General features: G+C 53.5%; 1 long non-coding RNA gene across 1 annotated transcript; it reads left to right on the forward strand.

Annotated features, from left to right (window-relative positions):
* Positions 1-3,763: 3,763 nt before the first annotated feature.
* On the forward strand, positions 3,764-6,382 carry LOC130681875 (uncharacterized). The gene is made up of 2 exons (XR_008995099.1): positions 3,764-3,903; positions 6,137-6,382. It is a non-coding gene; the product is annotated as an uncharacterized LOC130681875 (long non-coding RNA).
* The last annotated feature ends 13,857 nt before the right edge of the window (positions 6,383-20,239 follow it).

Here is a 20,239-nt window from a genome sequence, read left to right on the forward strand (position 1 = left end):
TCCTGCACATGTGGGCAGCTCCCTGAGACTACAGCCACTCTCACCGGGAAACGTGTCTTTGGCCACTTGAAAGTTCTGGTTGGGGAATAGGGGTCCAGCCCAAATGGCCTGGCCTCAGGTCTCCCTGCTCAGGTATCAAGTCCCCGTTATTTTCCTACAGTTGGAAACAAAAATCATTTTGAGTCACAGCCGTGTGGTTTTGTTCCACAAGTGACAGTCTGGGGAACTCGGGGTCCCGCCTGCTACACCTGTTTTCTCCGTGTCTGTCTCCCCACTTCCTTCAAGGACAGTTAGGGGTGATGGTCTGAGATGAACTCAAATTGTTCCAGCCTTGGAAGCTGGTGCTGGAGGAAGGCAGGGGGAGAAGCAGGAGGCGTGTGTGGGGTCCCGACTGCCCTCTGCACTGAAACACTGCCAGACCCTCTGTGGCTGGCTCATCGCTTCTCAGAATGATGCGGGCTGATTTCATAAATACAAGAATTTTTTAATCAAGTCATAGGACAGGATGTATAAACTTTATTATCGATTACAGGTTCTTTCGTAAAAGCTTTCTCAATAAAGCAAACTTGCTTCTCTCTCTCCGGTTTCTGTCACGTAATTTAATCTGTCTAACTCTTAGTTTATATTGTTTTTCTTTTTTATTACTTCATATTACAGTACATCTTTGTAGCCACAAATTGAATAGCATAATTGTTTTTTCTTCCTGAGACAAAAATGCGCTTTTTGTTCAAGGAGGTAATAATTCTGGACAAAACTTAACCGTTTTAATGGGAAAAAGTTCTGTTAAAAAGAAAAAAAACCCACACAAAAGCCTTTCGGTGACTTTTGTTCCCCTGGATCTTTAGCCAGCGTTTTGTTATCGCTTTTTCAAAGTAACAGAAATGTGCTTGGTTGTGACTTGTAGCATTTGTAATTTTGCTTTGTTATGTATTTTAAATAAAACATAATTTATTTCCATCCCAGACATTTAAATTTTGTTCTGTCAGGAATTTTCGCGGTGGGTGATGTGCAGCTGATGAATCAAAATCAATCAAAGGTCATCGTTTATTTTGCTGGCAGGACGGACGTGGTGCAGCCTTTCACATAGCTCTGTGGTCCCGCATTCTTACACGCCCTGCATATGCTCACACGTCTACGCGTCTTCCAGTTACCACCTCTGCACAGGTGGCTTCCTTTGCTTCCCACACCATCTTGGAAAAAGGCCACCATTGCTGTCACTCGACCTTAAAGGCGTGAAAATGGAGAAACAATGAGTGGCCTGGCTGAGGTCTCAGGCCTGGTCCAGGGTGTGCCTCACCCCTGTCCTCCTCGTCCGTCCCTGGCCACTCCTTCCCAGGCACGCAGAGGTGAGAATAGCCCGAGACAAGACTGACTGTCAGCAGCCAGACAGAGAAAGATGCCGAGGGGCCCTTACAGACTCTGCTTGGACCCTCACGCTCGCTCCGACAAGGGAGGCGATCCAGGGCCGGTGAGCTTCGTCAAGGTCACCACTGTCCCTTCTCCTCCACGTGCTGCCTCTACTCTTCCTGGGGCCTGAAGATGCTGCCAAGGCTCCTGCCAGGACCCCATCCAGGGTCCCCATGTGTCCTCGTCTGACTGGGTCACCCCAGGCTTGTGGGCGCCATGAACCAGACCCCCCTGTGGCCCTCTCATCCCTCAGCGGCTTCTGCCATCCTCCCTGGTTTGGTTTTGGGGGACCACAGACACCCAAAGCTTGTTACATCACCCTAGGTCGTGGCCCTGGAGAGGCAGGTGCTGGAGGCAGGTGGCGACCTCCAGGCTGGTGAGGTGATGTCGGGCCGCCTTCCTGTCTGCAGGGTGGTGAGTCTGTTGACCCGTCTCCCAGTATGTTGCTATGGCTTCCCCATGACATTTCCTGCCCCGTCCACCCTGTGGGGGCCCTTCAGTCCTGCAAAGGAGACAGGGATGGGCTCCCTCTGCAGGTGGACAGGCTCCAGGAAAGGACGGCAGGGGACAGGGTGGAGGACCCTCAGTGAGGGGCTCTGGGTGGAGGCGTTGGCAGCTGTGGGAGGTCCAGAGGCAGTTCTCCTAGCGGCGGGCTGCCCGGCTCAGACATCTTCCCGCCCATCCACTTATCTGTCATCTATCAGTAATCTCTGTGTCTCTTGTCTATACATCACCTGTTTATCATCTATGCATCCATCCATTTATGCATTTATCCATCTATCTATGTATCAGTGATCTGTATCTCCAACCATGTGTTTATCTATCATCTCTATTATTCATCCATCCATTAGAGATTCATGCTGTGAAGGAAAGGAAAGCAGATAAGAGCATATCAAGACGGTGTCTGTGTGTGCATGCATGTCTGTGTGTGGTAGGCCACATGGCCAGGTGGTGTTTTAGGAGAGTTTTGCAGCTTGTGAAGGAGGTGCTGTGCATACACCTGAAGGATAAGGTGCAGCACAGGAGCAGCCTGAACACAGGCCCTACAGGGTGTGTGAGGGAAGATATGGGGCAGATGAGCCGAAGTGGGCAGGTCCAGACGGGGAAGGGAGTGGACAGGTCCAGGTGGGGAAGGGGGTGGACAGGTCCAGGTGGGGATGGGGGTGGACTGGTCCAGGCGGGATGGGGGGCAGGTCCAGATGGGATGGGGGTGGACAAGTTCAGGTGGGGATGGGAGTGGACAAGTCCAGGTAGGGTTGGGGAGCAGGTCCAGGCGGAATGGGGGGAAAATCCAGGCAGGATGGGGGCAGAACGCTGGCCTTGGAAGGCTGCTGCCAGCTTGGACTTTTCCTCTGAGTGAGACAGGGGCCATAGGGAGATTTTTATTGTACTTTTAACTCATTTATTTTTTATTGGGGTGAAATCACATACCATAAAATTAGTCCTTTTAAAGTGAATAGTTTTGTGACATTCAGCACATTCACAGTATTGTACAACCCGCCCCTCTGTCTGGTTCCAGAACATTCCTCCCCGCAAAGGAGACCTGTCCCCACAAGCAGGCCTCCCTACCCTCTCCCAGACCCTCACAACCATGAATCCACGTTCTGTCTGGATCATTTGCCTATTCTGGGCATTCCCTGTGAACAGATCTCACCCTGTGTGTCACCGTGTGTCTGCGTCTCTCCGTGAGCACCACAGGCTCAGGTCCATCCATGCTGTGTGCATGTCAGGGCCCCCTCTTCTTTAGGGCCAAGTAATATTCCTGTGTGCGCATGGACCCCATTGTGTGCATCACCTGTCCAACTGCAGCACCCAGGTCCGTCCGGCTCTCATGAACAGAGATGATTTGGGGCGTGGAATAGGTGGGGGTCTGCCTCTCGCACCCTGTGAGAACAGCCATCACGGGCACTGAGGAAGCAGACACCCCAGGCAACGGCTGAGGGGGCAGCGTGTGGCTGGAGTGGGGACGCTTTTTGTAGACAGGGTCCCAGAATCTTCTGGTGGGGTGGATGTGGGCATGAGGAAAAGGGTGGACACAGGGCCACCTGGTGAACAGGGTGCTAAGTGCTGCCTTTCACCAATCGGGACCTTCACGAGGAGCATGAGACGCCCTTTCTCGTGAGATGTGAAATAGGTTGTTTCTGCAGAAGGAAGGGGAAGTGGGTCCATTGTGAGGTGTCCAGGGAGTGACATGGAAGCAAAATGGAGAAGGCAGTGGCCAGGGACAGCTGCCACGCTTGGCTTCTTTCCACGCCAGCTGGTGGCCTGCCCGGAATTCCAAAGCTGTTGCTTTCCTGCAGCTTAAAGGGGCTGGCGCGGGTGTCCGGGCTGCGGGGACTTTCTGAAAGCTGGTAGCTAGGAATAGGCACAGAGTAGGGGCTGATGTGGTTGCCTGGTGGAAGCGTTTCACTCATACATTCCCAGGAGCCCAGGAGGTGGCCTGAGGGAGGGAGTCGCTGGAGCAGATGACCAATGGAATGTGAGAGCCCGTCAGAGGTACGGTGTCATGCGCCTTCTAAAGACACACACCTAGGTCTGTAGGTGTCTGTGGGTGCCTTCCCCGCACGGGCCACTGGAGAGATGACCCTGAGGCTGCCCCCACGCAGCCAGTGGCCAGCTGGACCTCAGCCTCAGGGACATAACACCCTCCAGATTAGGAAGGCATGGACCCACCCTCTCGGGGAGAGGGCATGGCTGACTTCCATCCTGCAGGCCCGGCCCTGGGCACTCACATGCAAAGAATCCAGCTGCCCCAGAGTTTTCTCAGGAGTGGGGGCCCCTGGAACTCAGCACATGGCTCTGTTTTGGGCCTGTGCATCTAAGACCTGGCAGGTCCCGTCCTTTGCCCTTCAGCTGTTGTGCTGAGCCGTGTTTGTGCTGTGAGCTGGGAGATACCGGGAACTATAAATAGGAGAGGGTCAGCCGGGGCCCTGGGAGTGGGCGCCACGGGCCGGCTGCTGTAAACAGCAACATCACAGGGCCTGGTGTCTCCGGGCGGGGCTGGTCCCAGGGCAAATGGCCCCTCGCAAGTCAGTAGGGGACTCTGATGCCTCCCACACAAAGTGCCGTAGCTCGAGCCCCAAGTGCCCAGGAGCATGTCCATGCTTGGTGCCCAGGAGCACACGGTGCAGCCAGGAGCCGAGGCTGCTGGGCATTCTTAGGACAGGCGGCTTTGAGTCTGTTTGCCGGGGAGATGGAGACCCTGAGGGACAGGGTCAGGCACCCTGTGCTCCCAGTTCTGTTCTCAGGAACTGCCCACAGGCAGACCAGTCCGTGCATGTTCAGTGTGGCTCCAAACACAGCCTGTGTGCTGTTCCTGGAGTGTGGGTGGGTGAAGAAGGGGGCCTCATTGAGCACCCCCAAGTCCGGTTGCAGAACATACGGACCTCTATTAGCTGATGATGTCAGGAAGGAACAGGAAAGCACTGAGGCCTGAAAACTTCTAAAGGGATTTCATGAAAGTCCTGTGCTCTGGCCTGTGTACCATCCTGGGGCAGATGGGCGTGGACAGAGGCAAGAACACCCAGAAAACCCACATGGGGTGCCCTCCCTGCCAAAGGCTGAGCTGTTGCCTCCTGCCCCCCTGCCAGGGATGCTCTGGACCCCTGCATCTGCCTGGATATGCCAGCCAACAATCTGGGGCTGGCGCCTGCTACACTTGCAACAAGCAGGCCCGCATCCTGTGAGCCAGCAGAACGTAGTCCCGGAGTGGCCGGGAGCCCAGAAGCAAGGCACACTCGTGCCAGCCCAAAAACCCGCCCACAGGTCTGGTGAGCATTCCAGGCCAGCTGGGGTGCCCCAGGAGCACCCGGGTCTGTCCTGGCTCATACAAGGCTGCCACTTCGGGGACAACTGCAGCCCCCACCTCCAGGGACCCAGAGCTCCGTGACAGGCGGGCATCACTGCCTCCATCCTTCTGCTCCAGGAGGACAACATGCACCTGTGGTGGTGCCAAGGGCACTTCGGGGGAGGAGGGAAGGCCACCAGGGTGCAGGGCTGTGATACGTGGCGCGTCGAGACCCTGCAGGTCAGGAGGTCATCCTGCCAGTGCTTTGAGCTGACATTGCCTGTGCACTGGGGTTGCTGCCCGGATCTCCACAAGGACACCCTTCCTGGGGCCTGGACTGGGCTGGGGGCTCCAGGCTGGCAGGACGGGTCCCTGCCCTTCAGGAGCTGAAAGCCAGGGTATCTCAGCACTCCTGGTGCGACGTTAGACCAGCAACGCAACAGGACAGTCCAGAGTGACTGTTCAATGTTTCTGAAACTCAGGGATGTGGGTGTGAGGGGCCTTCTGTGGTGGATGGGATGACCCGGGCCACAGCCAGTGGAGCTCAGCTGACTTCCTGGGAAGCTCCTGAGCTGACAAGATTTATGGCTTTTCCTGGAAAGGGAGACGGCAGTGCCTCAGGACCAGAGAGCTGACTCAGCTCACTGACGACTCAGTGGAGCTTCTGAGATCCCTTGGCTTTTATTACAAAGGTCCACTCCACCAACAGGGGAAAAACCATAGCAACCATCCTCCCTAGCTCTGGAGACCAGGCGTCTGAGGTCCAGGCGGGCAGGGCTGAGCTCCCTCCACAGGCTCCAGGGGAGGCTCCTTCCTGCCTCTTCCAGCTTCTGGGGGCTCCAGGTGGTCCTGGGCTTGTGATGATGTCCCTTTCATCTCTGCCTCTACCTCCATACGGCTTCTCCTCTTCATCTGTGTCTCTGCTTTTCTGTCCCTCATTAGGGCACCTGCCACTGGATTGAAGGCCACCCTCATCCAGGACCACCTCATCTCCGATCCTTCCCTGAATCCCATCTGCAGAGACCCTGCTTCCTAGTGAGCTTACACTGACTAGTACTTGCAGCCAGTACATGGATGTGTCTTTCCTTTTTGTGGAGGGGACACAGTTCAACCCACAGTGACACCTTTTTTCTGTGAAAGATAAATGACAATAAAATCAAATGCTGTGTTGGGTTCCTGTTGGTGTGAGGACGGTGTTGAGTATGGTTTTTTCATGAAGGTGTGGAATCAATCCTGTTTCACTCTTTAAGAAAGTTTGCCCCAAGTTTACTAAGTGTTTCATTTGGACAGGACATTTTTATTGCATGTTGTTTTGGAATGCAACAGGGTCATTACAACCAAAAAATTGTTTTGCATGGAGAGTTAACTTTCTCAACTGTGGTCATAACTTTTTTTGGGTTTCCCAGTTCCTTGAATGTTACATTAGCTGATGCCATATAATTAACTCAAGCTGCAAGAGGGGCTCTAGAAATATCAATTGACACATTGTTCAAATATAAAATGATTTATATACAGTTACATTTTCTGCTTCTCTGCTGCTCTGTGTTTGCAAATGCAGAACATGATTCTCTATTACAAATACTCTTACTTAATTTTGAACAAGCCTTTTAGAGAATTCTGCCAATGTTGTGGTTCTGGTTCCTTTTTTGAGTTTATTATGGGTAAAAGTAAAATTGCTACCTAGTGGTACTTATTTGCTATGAATTGCCCAGCAATGAAAAGGATGGGCTGTTTAAAGGCAGTTAATTAAAAGAAATTAAATTTCCCTTATTAAATAAAAGAGAAACCGAAACATTACCAACATTCTGCCTGCTTTATTTATTGAAGCTCGGCAGCCACATACTGAATAGCACTAGAGTAAGACCTGAACCCTGGGGATTTTTAATGTCAGCCCTGGAAGCTGCACGTCTTTCATGAAGAACAGACATGGATGAAAGAAGTCACCCATTCTCTCTGACTATTTTCCAGCTCTGCATCTGACGCCCCAGATGGGATGAATTCATGCAGGTGACAAACAAAATGCCTAGTTTTCGAGTTACCCAAAGCATTTGGCAGACTAATTATAAACACAAATTAAGGTAAGTGAGGTGTGCCTGATTAAGTATTGTTTGCCGTTTATCCTTTGTTTATGGTGCTAAAAATATGTAACATGACAGTTTCTATTGTAACAGGTTCTGAGTGCACAGCTCAGGGACGTTAAGTATATTACCATGTTGGCAGCATCCTCCCATCATCTCTAGAACTTTCCATCTCCCCACACAGAAGCTCTGTCCCCATGGAACACCAGCCCCCGCCCTGTCCGCAAAAGATGCAGATGTGGGAACCCGCGTCTCCCCACCGCATGCCTTGGACCCATCTGGTTCTGTCTTCTGCCCTCTGATTCTAGCTTATCGAAAGGGTCTCCTTGGGTCTTACCAACTGCCCGTCCCCCAGCAAAGGCCACCATCCTCAGACCTGGCTTCACTGTCACCTTCTCTCTCTCTGTGTATTTCTGGCAGGCTGTTCAGCAGATACACACTTACACGTTTCCCATCATTCCGGATTTGGGAGACACACAGTGGAGGTTGGGGGGTGGGGGATGATCATCAGAGTGTGGGGCCGACCAGCATTGCTTTATGGAGAGGCGGCGATGTTTATGAGCCCACAAGGGCCAGATGGTTTCTCGGTGGGTATGCCAAGTCCTGGGAGACCCCTGTCACCTATCAGGAGTTCTGTCCAGCCGATGTGGAGTGCTGTGCCTGGCATGGAGAGGATGCTGCCCCCACAAAACAGAGTGGAGCCCGAATAAGTGCTCTTCCCTTCCGCCCTCACAAGTGTCCACTCAGAGCTGGCCTAGTGGTGGTTTTGAGAAGAAAGCATAAATACCACCGCAGCCACATTCAAACCTGCTTCTTCCTGCATCTGAGCACCGTGTGGCCGGTCAGGGAGGTGACACAGGAGGAAGACACAGGAAGAAACCCGAGGCCCAGCCAGCAGATGGCAAAGGGCAGCCTGTGGCCACCACAGCATGGGGTCACCAGGGACACCCCTGAGACAGAGCAGGGCCCGGATGCATGGCTCGACCCCATGCAGCGCCCACCCTGAAGACAACTGAACAAACACAGTAAATCCTGCCTATGGCTGCATTCCCAACTGCCAGGGTCCGTGGTCTGTCTTTAGTGGCCGTGGAGGCCCAGGCCAACAGCAAGAGCTCTCTTCTGGGCAAGCACTGCTGACGCAGCACGGCTAGGCCAGCCGCCCACATCACAGGGTTGTGTCTGAGGAAACGGCTTGCTTCGCCGGGGTCCTGGCGACTTGGGCTTGCGTCCGCCCGCATCTGCAGGCACTAATCCTGCTGCACCTCCAGGCCACCTCCGCACACAGGACGCTCAGGGCTTCCCGAAAGAACGTGTGTGTCTGCGGCTGCTGGGTGGGGGCCCTGCCTGGCAGACACCAAGTGCCAGGCGGGTGCCTCACCTGTGACTCACCTGTGTGAGCATCGGCCCTGTAGAGGTGGGTGGCTGGGCTCTGCCCACAGCCCTGGCACCTGCTGGCTCTGCGGGCTGGGTGGTGCATATGGTATTCTGTCCCCCACGCTGGCCCATCTCCCTGACGGGTGGAGGCTCAGTGTCGTCTCTGGAGAGGGGCCTCCAGTCTTCCTGTAGGGGCTCTGACGGGGTCCAGCTGTGCCCACACGTGTCCTGAAATGGGGCTGTGGGGTGGCGGGAGCAGGTCACAGCACTGCCTTCCTCCCAACAAAGACAGAAACCTTGTCTTGTCTTTTGAAATTCACAAGGGACTCCCCTTCAATCACAAAAGGTGTCTATCTAGACAGGCTCCTTGTAGAACATTCTGGAAAACAATAAAGGGAAAAATTTGAGACCACCTTGAAAGACATGAAAGGCTTCCACAACCCCAGCGCCTGGAGAGTTTCGGGTGGGTGCTCACAGTGTGGCCTCCTGCCCTTCCTCCAGGCAGTGACAACGCCCCCGTCCCGATCCTCCCTTCTGGGAACAGATAACATACACGTATCCTCTTGCAAACCGGGATCTCACTGAGTTACGGGGTGTGATTATATATCCAGAAGTTTTCTGCCTCGATTGTGTGATGCGCATCCCCCTTGCCACTAAAACTCTTTGAAAGCAGTTTTTCAAAGTAAGGATAATATTTCATGGCGTGGCTACTCAATGGTTGATTCAACCGTTTCTTTGATGTTGGGCATTTCTCTTGTTTCCAAATTCAACACGGTGAATCACTCTGGGAGGACGGTGCCCACGCAGGGACTCTGGGCACAGCTCTGATTTACGACTTTGGGAGCCATCCCTGGAAGGAAAGGACGGGATGAACATTTTGAAGTCTTTGATGCCCAGTGCCAAATTGCTTCCCCAGAAGGCTTCACTGCGAGATTCCTCATGACCATTGAAGAGCTGTCTTCCTGCTGGGTTATCGTTTTCCTTAATGCCTGCCAACTCTGTGATTGAAAACGGCTCTGTGTGAGATTCCTGGGGTGTCTGCCACACAGGAATACAGACCAGGGGGCTGACAGCAACAGGAATCATCCACCCCCAGCTCTGGAGACCAGACATCTGAGGTCCAGGCGGGGGTCTGAGGTCCAGGCAGGGCAGGGCCTGCTCCCTCCACAGGCTTCAGGGGAGGCTCCTTCCTGCCTCTGCCAGCTTCAAGGTGTTTCTGGGCTTGTGGCTGTATCCCTGCCCTCCCTGCCTCCATCTCCACTTGGCTTCTCCTCTGTGTCTGTGTCTTTCCTCTTCTGTCTCTCATGAGGACACCTGTCATTGTACTTAGGGCCACCTTCATCGAGGATGACCTCATCTCAGATTCTGCACTTAATTCCTATCTGTAGAGATCCTGTTTCCAAATAAGGTACCTTTCCCAGGTTCCAGAGGTTAGGACGTCAAGGTACCTTTTCTGGGGCCACAATTCAGCACATAACAATGTTTCTTTATAGCTTCATTTGGATGTTTTGGGAACCAGCAATGGGGTTAAAGTTCCCTATTTTTTTTTTAGTGAGGTGTTACCCCCCTTGAAATATCCACTGGTGTCTTTTTCTATGCAATTGTACTGATTGCTGAGCACTGTGGAAGAAAGATGCCCCTGCTTGATCATTTGCCTTGTCATTTTTCTTGACATCTTTGCATCTAAAATGTTTGTGCCACCAGATTCACCAAACCATGACCTCATGCCTCTCCTCATGGAGGCCTTCTCTGTCCCAGCATCACAGAAAGGCTCTCGTGTGCCTTCTTAGATGTCTCGTTTTGCTTCTGGCTTTGCACTGAGGCCTCAATCCATGCAGCATTCATGGAGACATCTTTTTCAGGGTCTCTAACTTGATGACTTGGCCCTAAGTGGTGAGGTCCTGGTTGGTTCTGCATTGTGAACCATTACACAGCGTCATCTCATTTGGGGCTGTGGGTTACTTGCAAGTGTTTGTTTCAGATGTTGCTGAGCACAAAGGCCAGAGCTTGGGAGGTGTCCTGAGGACAGTTCAGTAGGGTGGGAGGAGACACAGACCCTCCAGCTGCAGCAGCCCCGGGTGAGGCTGTGGTCCGGGGCCAGTGGCCTGAGGGGGCATCTTTGCTTTGCAAACTTGCCCTGCAAACCCCTGCATCTTGTCCTCCTTTCTTGGTTCTGGGGATCCCCGAGGACATTCCTGTTCAGGCCCCCAGGTCCTGCCATGAATCCCGATAAATGCATTGGGGCAAAAGTGTTAATGGCTGGCCCATGTCTAATGTGTTTTGCCACCCAGACAAGACGTGTTTTGACAGCTGCCTTCAATTTCTTCCTGAAAAAGAAAGCAGGGTCCCTAGGCACCTGGGGCAGGTCAGGGGGAGCCATACTTCTGGATGCAGTGGGCTCGGGGGTGGCAGAGCTGTTCCTGGTGTCCCCGGAGCCACACCACGTAGGTGGCTGCTGGCTTCGACATGCAAGGGGCCAGCCCTGCGGGCTGCAGTGCTGGTGAAAGATTTATTGCGTGCGTGGCCTCGGAGATGGGCAAGGAAAACACAGGCTGGAAGTCGTTCTGGCACCTGGATGGGCCCAGAAAATGCTTGTCTCCTTTCTGCTGCTGCCTCTCGGCTTCACTGCCTCCAGGCTTGTAAATGCTTCTTGAGCATCGCTGTGGAGCAGACAGGCAGTAAGTGAGTGGACAAATGAAATCATACCTAACTGACACTCGTGGGGAGGGTCTTGAGGGAAATGACATGGCCAGGTGTGGCAAAGGGAAGAAAGTGGATGTCACATTGGGCTGGTCTGTGAGATGCCAACGAAGAGCAGGTGACGTTTACACCAACATGGAGCACGCCAGGAGGCGTCAGCCACGTGCAGGGAAAAGCAGTCCAGGCAGAGAGGTCAGCATATGCAAACACTGAGCTGGGAAAGAGGTGGGTGTGCTCTGAATGCAAGGCTGTCGGGCTTGGCTGGGGGCCAAGGGGATTCCCAGGTGGGGGGTAGGGGCCATCAGAGGCCCGATCCTGGGGGTCTTGCAGGCCTGGTGAGGAGCCCAGGTGCCCCTAAATGGACCTCGATGAGTAGCTGCTGTCCAAGCCCAGCTATGACGCCCTCTGACCGCCTCAAGGCATGAGGCCCTAGATTTGGGCTCCTTGCGCCTGGGTAGGGCGCTCTCCCTGGGTGGTGGAGCCCACCTGAGTGGGGGGATGTGTAATTAACCCCCTCCTCCGAGAGAGCTCCATCAACCCAACCCTCTGCCCTCCTCCCAGACCCTGATAACCACGGATCCGCGTTCTGTCTGTGAATCTGCCTGTTCTGGGTGTTCCCTGTGAACAGATCCCACCCCATGTGTCCCTGTGTGTCTGCGCCTCTCCCTGAGCACCCTGGGATCCAGTCCATCCACACTGTGTGCGTGTCGGGGCTCTGATCCTTTACCTGGCACAGTAACTGTCCTGTGTGTGTATGGACCACCCTTCCGGGATCCACTCATCCACCGGTGGACCCTCGGCTTCCCAAGCAGAGCTCCTCTGCCTGTGGGAGCTCAGGGATTTGTCTGAGCACGCATTTCCAGTTATGTTGTGAGTGTACCTCGAGTGGGGCTGCTGGGTCACAGGGCAACACCTGTTTACATTTTTGAGGAACCACCAAACCAGGTCCCTTCTCTGCCGGCTGGACCCACCCGTGTGCCCAGGTGTGTGGGCGGCTCTCCGAGCACTGGATGCCCCAGGGCCAAGCCAGCGGCCCATGTCTGCTGACTCAGCTTAACCGCACGGCAGTCCCGGGTTGAGGCTGGTCAGTGGGACGAAGGGGGCATGGGGACGCTGGTGGTGGGATTCAGGCAAATGAAGGTGGCCTCAGCCCCCGTCCCACCAACTTGAAACTGGGGGTGTACCAGAAGTGGGTGCTGGATAGACACTGGGGAGAATCAGAACCAGGGACTGGATCAGAACCTGGGGCCCCGTCGGAACCGTTCTAGGTCAGACCGGGCAGGCACCAGGCAGCGCGTGGAGCCCTGCTTGGCCACACGATGGCAGTGTGACCCACAGAAAGGCAGCACCCCGGGGCCTCTGCCGGAGCCAAAGCCTTGTTCACCCTTGGAGCCCTTTACAGCAGCACCTGCCCCACTTCCCGGGGTTCACGAGGCTGGCGTCCTATGTTTGGGGCTCCTGGGAAGTCAGCATGCCGCCCCGACCCAGTTAGACCGCTCACCAGCTACCTCAGAGCCGACGTCGGAAGCCGCGGGTTGTGCTGACAAACAGGCCCTTCTGACCCTCCCCTATGCCGTGAGGGCCCCGGACTTAAGGGAATGACACAAATGTGGTGACAGCGCCAGGTCACATGGCCACGTGTGCGTGTCCAGGGTCCCCACTGCCGGCCGGTGACTCCAGTGGAGGAAACTGCAAATGTGGCTCCTGACTGTGGATGAACGCCCAGCAGGTTCCTGCTGGTCCAGACACATGGGGGCGACCGCTCTGTGCTCCACCCCAAGGACATTGGCCTCTTCTGCCAGGATTGGCCGTCTGCACCCCAGCCACCCCAGCCACCCTGGTTCAGTGCCGATGGAACATGGTTTCTGCACCAGCTTTGCCAAAAGAACTGTGCCAACAGCTTTTCGGTGTTTCCTCAAGAATTTTTAAAAAGTTCTTTCAAAGATCGTTTCAGTGGTGGCAAAAATCCACACAGGAGGCTTCGTGTCCCCTGTAGGGTCACTGCAGGTGTGTGAGCACATCCTTGCCCATGTGCATTTTCTGCTGACACAGGGCCTGTCCGAATTCCTTGGAGAATGGGGCAGAACATTAGGGAAGCGAGAGGTGGCTTTGCTGTTTTATGCATGAGTATGAGACATGGTGAAAGGCCAGCTGGGGTCTGCAAGTGTTTTCCAGGCCTGTTAGGAAGCCAGGAGGACCGATGGCAGGGCTGATAGTGGATCTGGAACGTTGGTAGCTTCTCCAGCTGCCCGCTGCCCTGCGGAGACAGGGTGCCGATTTAAACCAGGGTCCACGCATGCAAGGGTCCGGCCAGACAGACCATGATGTGCTTCTCCGTCCCATCTGCTGACCGGCCTTTGGGGCTGACTCTCATCTCTGCGCCCACTACAGGCCCCCAGAAACACCGAGGCGGGCAGCTCCAGGTTTCCGACACAAGTCAGGATGAGATCTCGGGAGTCACAGTAACTTCAGCAGATCTGCAGAGGATGCCGGGGGGAGTGTCTTGAGCAGCAAGGAGATGACCTGAACACCCATGGGGTGGGCGCATCCCCCACCTTTCAATAGACCCCAGGGCAAGAACAGGGGTTCAGCATGTCACCCTGTTCCTGTTGACCCTGATGCACATAGAAAACCGCCTATCAGCAGACATCTGTCAATGCTGTGTGGCAACACAGTGCCACACTGCAGCTCCTATGGGAGCAAACGGCCACAGCTCCAGGGGAAGGATCACAGCCTCCACCAGCTTGTTTGGGGTTGTCTTTTAGGAAAAGACGCTTTAAACAGCCCATATGTCCTCGGACAGGATGGATGAACAGACTGTAGTCTGTGCACCCGTGGGAATATTACTGAGCCACAAAAAGGGGGGCATCCTGACACACAGTGATGAACCTGGAGGTCGCGATGCTCAGGGACACAAGCCATAGCATGTGCACCTGTTTAAATCCCCTGGGCTGTGCACTTACAAGTGGATAACATGGTGACTTTTATGTTACTGATATTTTAGCACAATTACAAAGAAAAACTAAATGTTTATAATGAGCTAGATTCCCAAAGGAAGAACACCCAGATGGGACTTTGCCCAGCTGTCCTGCCCCATCACTCATGCACCTGCCCAGACAAACCTGCAGAGCTGCCTCCATGGAGCCCACAGTGAGAGCCAGCCGGGCATGAGTCGGAGCCACGAGGGGAGGCGATGGACCATCCGTGTGGAGGTGTCCTGTACCAGGCCGAGTCTGACATGTGTGGCTATCAGCAGAACAGAGGGGACACCAGCCCCCTGAGCAGGTGGCTGGGAGCCCCCCTGAAGCCTCAAGTGTGACTGCCTCAGTGCCCCTTGTGAGGCAAATATCCAGGGATACCAGCAAAGCTGTCTGATATTAAAGAAGGTTTTAGTAAATGGTGGAAAACACAGCTAAAATAAAACATACCAACTTATCCACCTATAAGTGTACAGCTCTGGGGCACTGAGCACAATGGCATGTTGGACAGCATCTGCCCATCATCTCCAGAACTTTCCATCTGCCCAAACTGAAGGTCTATCCCCATGAAACCCTCTCTCCCCATCCCTTCCCCAGCTGCGGTCCTCCATCAACTTTCTTTTTTTTTTAAATTTATATTTTATATTTTTTATTTTGGTATCATTAATCCATCCACCAACTTTCTGTCTGTGTGGAAGTGGCTGCGCTGGGGCCCCTGTAGGAGTGGGACCTCACAGGATGTGTCCTGTCTCTGGCTTACATCCCTCAGTTCCACATCCTCAGCTCCATCCACGTTGTCTCCAAAAGCAGGATGTTTTAAAGACTGACACTATTCCACAGTACGGAATGCACCACATTGTACCTATCTCTCTCGTGTGTAGCAGGTATCACGACATCCCTCCTTTTCAGGGCTGAGTAATATTCCCATGTGTGTGGACCACGGTTCACTCAGCCACCTGTGGACACTGGGGCCATCCACATTTTGGTGACAATGACCAGTGGTGCTGTGACAATTTTTTCAAGGTGTTTACATGAACGTGACTTTTCTATTTTTTCAGGTCTGTGCTTGGAGGGCTATGCACTGGACCTCGAGGTATCCTACTGTTCATTTATTTACTTATGTGGCTTCTGTGTTTTGATCCAGTGCCAGGAGCAGGTGGCACCTGGGTATGGGGCTGTCACAGAGCCACCCACCCAGCCCTGGCAAAGGGCAGACCCTCTAGTCCCCTCAGCTGTCGCATCCCCCTTTCCCTTTTACTTTTGTTTACATTTCAGCCTCTTGGAAAATAGAAAGAAAAGAGGAAGGAGACACAACCCTTGTTGGCATGGCCTTTGTTTCTGAAATCAAGTCTCATAGGAGCTGCGGCTTGGCTGGGGGGAGGCAGGCCTAGCCCAGGAGCACGGCCACCCTCGCGGGCACCTCCCATGTCTCCTCCACCGTGAGCACCTGCCCCGCAGCTGTACTGCCTTCTCAGGCCAGGGTGAGCTCTGGGAACTGATTCCCGGCCTGCTGGGCTGCTGTTGAAATTGCACCTTTGCTGGACTCACTTCTTTTTTCCTGTGTGCTCTTCTGGGGTCGCTCGCTTTAACTGACTTGTTTATGACCATTGGAATGGACGCTTCACAGACATCTGTGCCGTAACTGAGCAGGTTCCTTACTGCATGTGGCGTGGCCTCCTCTCTGGCTGGCATGTTCCTGGGGTGGTTGCAGTGTCCCTCTGTGAGCCCCTGACCTGTGGGCTCCTGTCCCTCATGGCTCCATCCCTGGGACTCACCCATAGCTTCACTGGGTGCCTCCAGGCCCCTTACCCCAACGTGCTGGCTATGAGCCCATGGTTGTCCCCATGCTTCAGCCCCATGCTTGTCCTAGGGCCTGGCGTCCTGCACATCCAGAACCCAACAGTTACCCTGACCTCTGAGCTATCTCACCACCACTTGGAACCCACTGTGTCTATGGATGGATCTGCCTGCTCTGGGCCTTTCCTGTGAATGGATCCCACCACGTGTGTCCCTGTGCATCCGCATCTCTCCCTGAGCACTGTGAATTCAGGTCCATCCACACTGTGTGTGTGTCAGGGCCCCCTTCCTCTTCAGGGATGAGTAATATTCCCACATGTGCATGGACCCGTTGTGTGCATCCATCTGTCTGTGGCTGTTGGTTGCTCCCACCTTTATGGCTATTGTGAGTATCTGTGCACACATTTTTGTTTGAACAACCGAAAAACAGTTCCCAATCATTTGGGCATTTCTGTGTTTAACTGTGGGGCAGTTGATTTGGAGATATACACCTATCACACACACCTAGAATTTTCTCTAAACAGCTGCCAGATGGGTTTTGGAACTCATCAGATCCACAGAGCATCAGCCTTCATCCTTTGTCGCTGGCCTGTCTGCTGCCTTGAAATCGCCCGCGTGAGCCACACGATTAGAGATTTGATTGTACTCAGTGCAGTTTGCTAGTTAAAGGTGTGTGAGATGCTGCATGAATTTTGCAAAGAAAAGTTTCATTCCTTGACATGCATTTTGTGGGAATCTAAGTTTGTGTATGTGAAGTGAGGCAAAAACTGCTGATTTAGGCCAAACCCAGGTGACACTGGAGGTGGTTGGAGCCATTTGTTTTTCTAGGACTGTACCACCAGGCAGCAGCTGAGAGATGCATGAGGGATGTTCCGCTTTGGGGTGTCAGATAAATGATGGAAGACAGGGATTTGCCCCCCAAATCTCTCCCTGTCTGCCTTCCCAAATAGCATGGACCTCTTTATAAGGGAGAGATTCCAGTGAAAATGCCGACACTGGCTGCTCACCAGAGCAAAAGGACCCCTGAGATCCTCAGCTTTTAGAACCCCAAGGGACTTTCGGTTCCCGTGGGCAACAGCTCTTTACACTTACCATCTTAGATGAAATCAGCACATTACTAGTAAAATGGAGCCTCAGGATGGAGACGGCCCTACCCCGCCTGCATCTCAGGGCTCCACCTGGACCTCAGAGCCCGCCTGGACCTCAGTCAGCTCCAGGTTCTCTGGGCCATTACTACCCCCTGGGTGGACAACCCTAATTCTCTGGACCAGAGACAAACGTGCAGGGAAAGAACATTCATATCCTGCCTGCCTAGTGCTCAGAAGTGGGCCTGAGCCCTGGGAATGGGCCTGGTGGGGCCCTGCCCACCGGAGCCCTTCCTGGCTGGACTCCGGAGATGTCTGCACCAGCCTGACTCGGCCTCGCCCCGGAGTGGCTCCTGCCCTGGGCCTCTGAATTCCCAGCACAGGCCCTGCAGTGCTGAAGGCCTGAGAGCTTGTGAGCAGCCCCTCCAGAGCTGTGTGCAAACGAGTGTTACCTGCGGTGTTCCACACGCGGCCCTTTGATGTGTGGCCTGACACCCTGAGATGGTAAGGAAGAAAATAACTTAAAAAATTTTAAGAAACCTTAATTGAAGTCAACATAAAAGAAGATACACGGTGTTAATTGGTCTGTCTCAGGCATAATTTGGGCCCTGGAGACCATGTCCCTTACCCCCTGCCGAAGTGTCAAGACTCACATCTTTAATTCAACAAGCTTTGTATTAATTACCTCTGGATGAGGTAAGCTTTGATTGGAGCCTTTATTATGAAGTTACCGTGCACAGCCTGCCTTAAGATAAATAAATTAAGGCTGAACTGGGGGGGCTTCCTCTGTCCAAAAGTGAGCAGGAAAGGACATTGGTGTGTGAAGTGCTTGATGAAGGAACAGTCAGCTTGCATAGCCTTGATGGGAGGAAGAACTTGCAGCCCCCAGCCCCATGGGGTGGGCCTGGGGCTGCTTTCTTACCAGGTAGGAACCCACGTCTGGCCACAGGTGAGTAGAGACTCCAGCTGCTCCAGGGACGTACCCTCCTGGGTGGGTCCACCTGTGGCCAGCTAGTTGCCAGGGCTGGAAGTCGGGCTGTGGGGGCAGAGGTCTGGAACACAGTGCTGTCATGAGGTCAGGGTTGGGATCTAGGTCTGGTGAGCCCCAAGCGAGGGCAAAATTCATGGGAGAAGGGGGGTCCAAACTGCAGGGAGGTGAGCAAAGGTGGGCGAGGGTCCTGGGGGCAAGGTCACTGAGTTGAGGAGGAAGAAGTAGATGCAGAGGTGGGTCTGAAAATCAACCCGACCTTCTGTGGGGGGAAGATTATGGCTCAAGAAGATGCATGTGCCCAGTCAGGGAGACCCAATAAAAGTGTTTGAGTTTTGTGGGGTGGCTGGAACAGGTTTCCCCAATCTAGGTGTCTTAAAGCCACAGAATGTAATCTCTTGTACTTTTGGTGACCAGAAGCCTAAAGTCAAGCGTTTGACTGAGGTTGTTCTGGATGAGGTGGCCCTAAATGCAGTGACAGATGTCCTCATAAGGGACAGAAAAGGAGAGACACAGACACAGAGGCGAAGCCACATGGAGATGGAGGCAGAAATGGGAGGGATGTGGCCACATACCCAGGACCACCTGGAACCCCCAGACTCTAAAAGAGCCAGGAAGAAGCCTCCCCTGGAGCCTGCAGAGGATCTTAGAGCCCCGTCTGGGTCACAGAGCCTTGCCTGGATGACAGACTTCTGGTCTCCTGGACTGTAGAAGAATAAATTCCTGTTGTGTTAAGCCTCATGGTTGGGGTCATTTGCATGGCTGCCCCAGGATAGTAATACAAATGGTCCCTGTCCAGTAAATGTATACAGGCCAAGTTCCTACATGTTCCTACATCCTTACATATGTTCCTGGACACGCATATGTGTTCACTGGTCCACTGCTCATCGTTTTTCAGAAATACATGCATCAGAAGAAAGAAAACACTTAGGGCTAACCTGTTCTTCTTGTGATACATTTACTTCTACAAAGTCTGGGGCCAATGAATGACGTTTCCCAGTTAAAGTTGGTGCATGGATGGAGTTGTGTTCCCACAGCAGAAACTCCTGCTAGTGAGCCCAGCGTTCACTCCCTGGGTGTGTCCCCCACCCCCTACCCCCTGATGCCGCCTGGCCTTGGAACTGGCATCTGAGGCTTTCTGCACAGAGCTCTGGTGAGATGTGAGGTCCCACTGTCTTGGCCTAGTAAACCGAATCTTGACATTTTGATTCCTATTTTATATGTTTATTCCGAAACGCATTGTCCATATGAATAGCATGGAAGTCAAAATACAGAAGCAGATTCAACCCAGAACTTTGAGCACATATTTCTTTACCCAGTTGGAAATACCACACGTCCGCATGAACTGAGATTTTAGATTTGAATGTCAAGAATTCAGCTTTGCTGGGAGTCACTTTATAATTGGTTTATGTTATCTGATGTGTAAGAGTGCTATGTGTGAGGCCTGTGATTATTTTTCTGTTTAAGCAACATTACTTAACATGGTAAGTGATGAAAATAATTGCTTCGCTCCAGGGAGTCTTATAAGGACGCCAGTCCTACAGGACCAGGGCTCACCTTGTGACCTCAGTTTACCCCAATCCCCTCTTTAAAGACCCATCTGGGTCCTGAGGTGAGGGCTTCTGCATGTGCCTTGGGGACCCAGAATGGGTCCTCACAGCTTGTATCAGGACTCAGGGTTAAAATGAAAGTGGCAGCCCTTTAGGGGACACCAGCAAAGGGGAACATGGTCCCCAGGCAGCACAAGGCTGTCCAGCTGTGGGGCAGGAGCTGGGTCCTGACTCTGGTTGCAGGTCGTGGCCTTGGGGAGTGTGGGTGCTGGTGAGACCTGAGCTGCTGCCTCAGCGTCTATGCTTGCTGTGATGGCCATGGTGCCTTGAGGGACAGAGTGGAGGGTACGTGAGTGTGGCCTTTGGCCAGGACTCCTGGGTCATGGCAGAATGGACCCTGGATGTGCACATCTGGGTGTTCAGAAGGGTAGGGACCAGGTGTCCCCAGGACATCCAGTTTGCCTGGGTCAGGGCAGTGGGCTGGATCCGGATGGG

This window comes from Manis pentadactyla, chromosome X (genome assembly GCF_030020395.1).
Source record: "Manis pentadactyla isolate mManPen7 chromosome X, mManPen7.hap1, whole genome shotgun sequence".
Taxonomy (NCBI): domain Eukaryota; kingdom Metazoa; phylum Chordata; class Mammalia; order Pholidota; family Manidae; genus Manis; species Manis pentadactyla.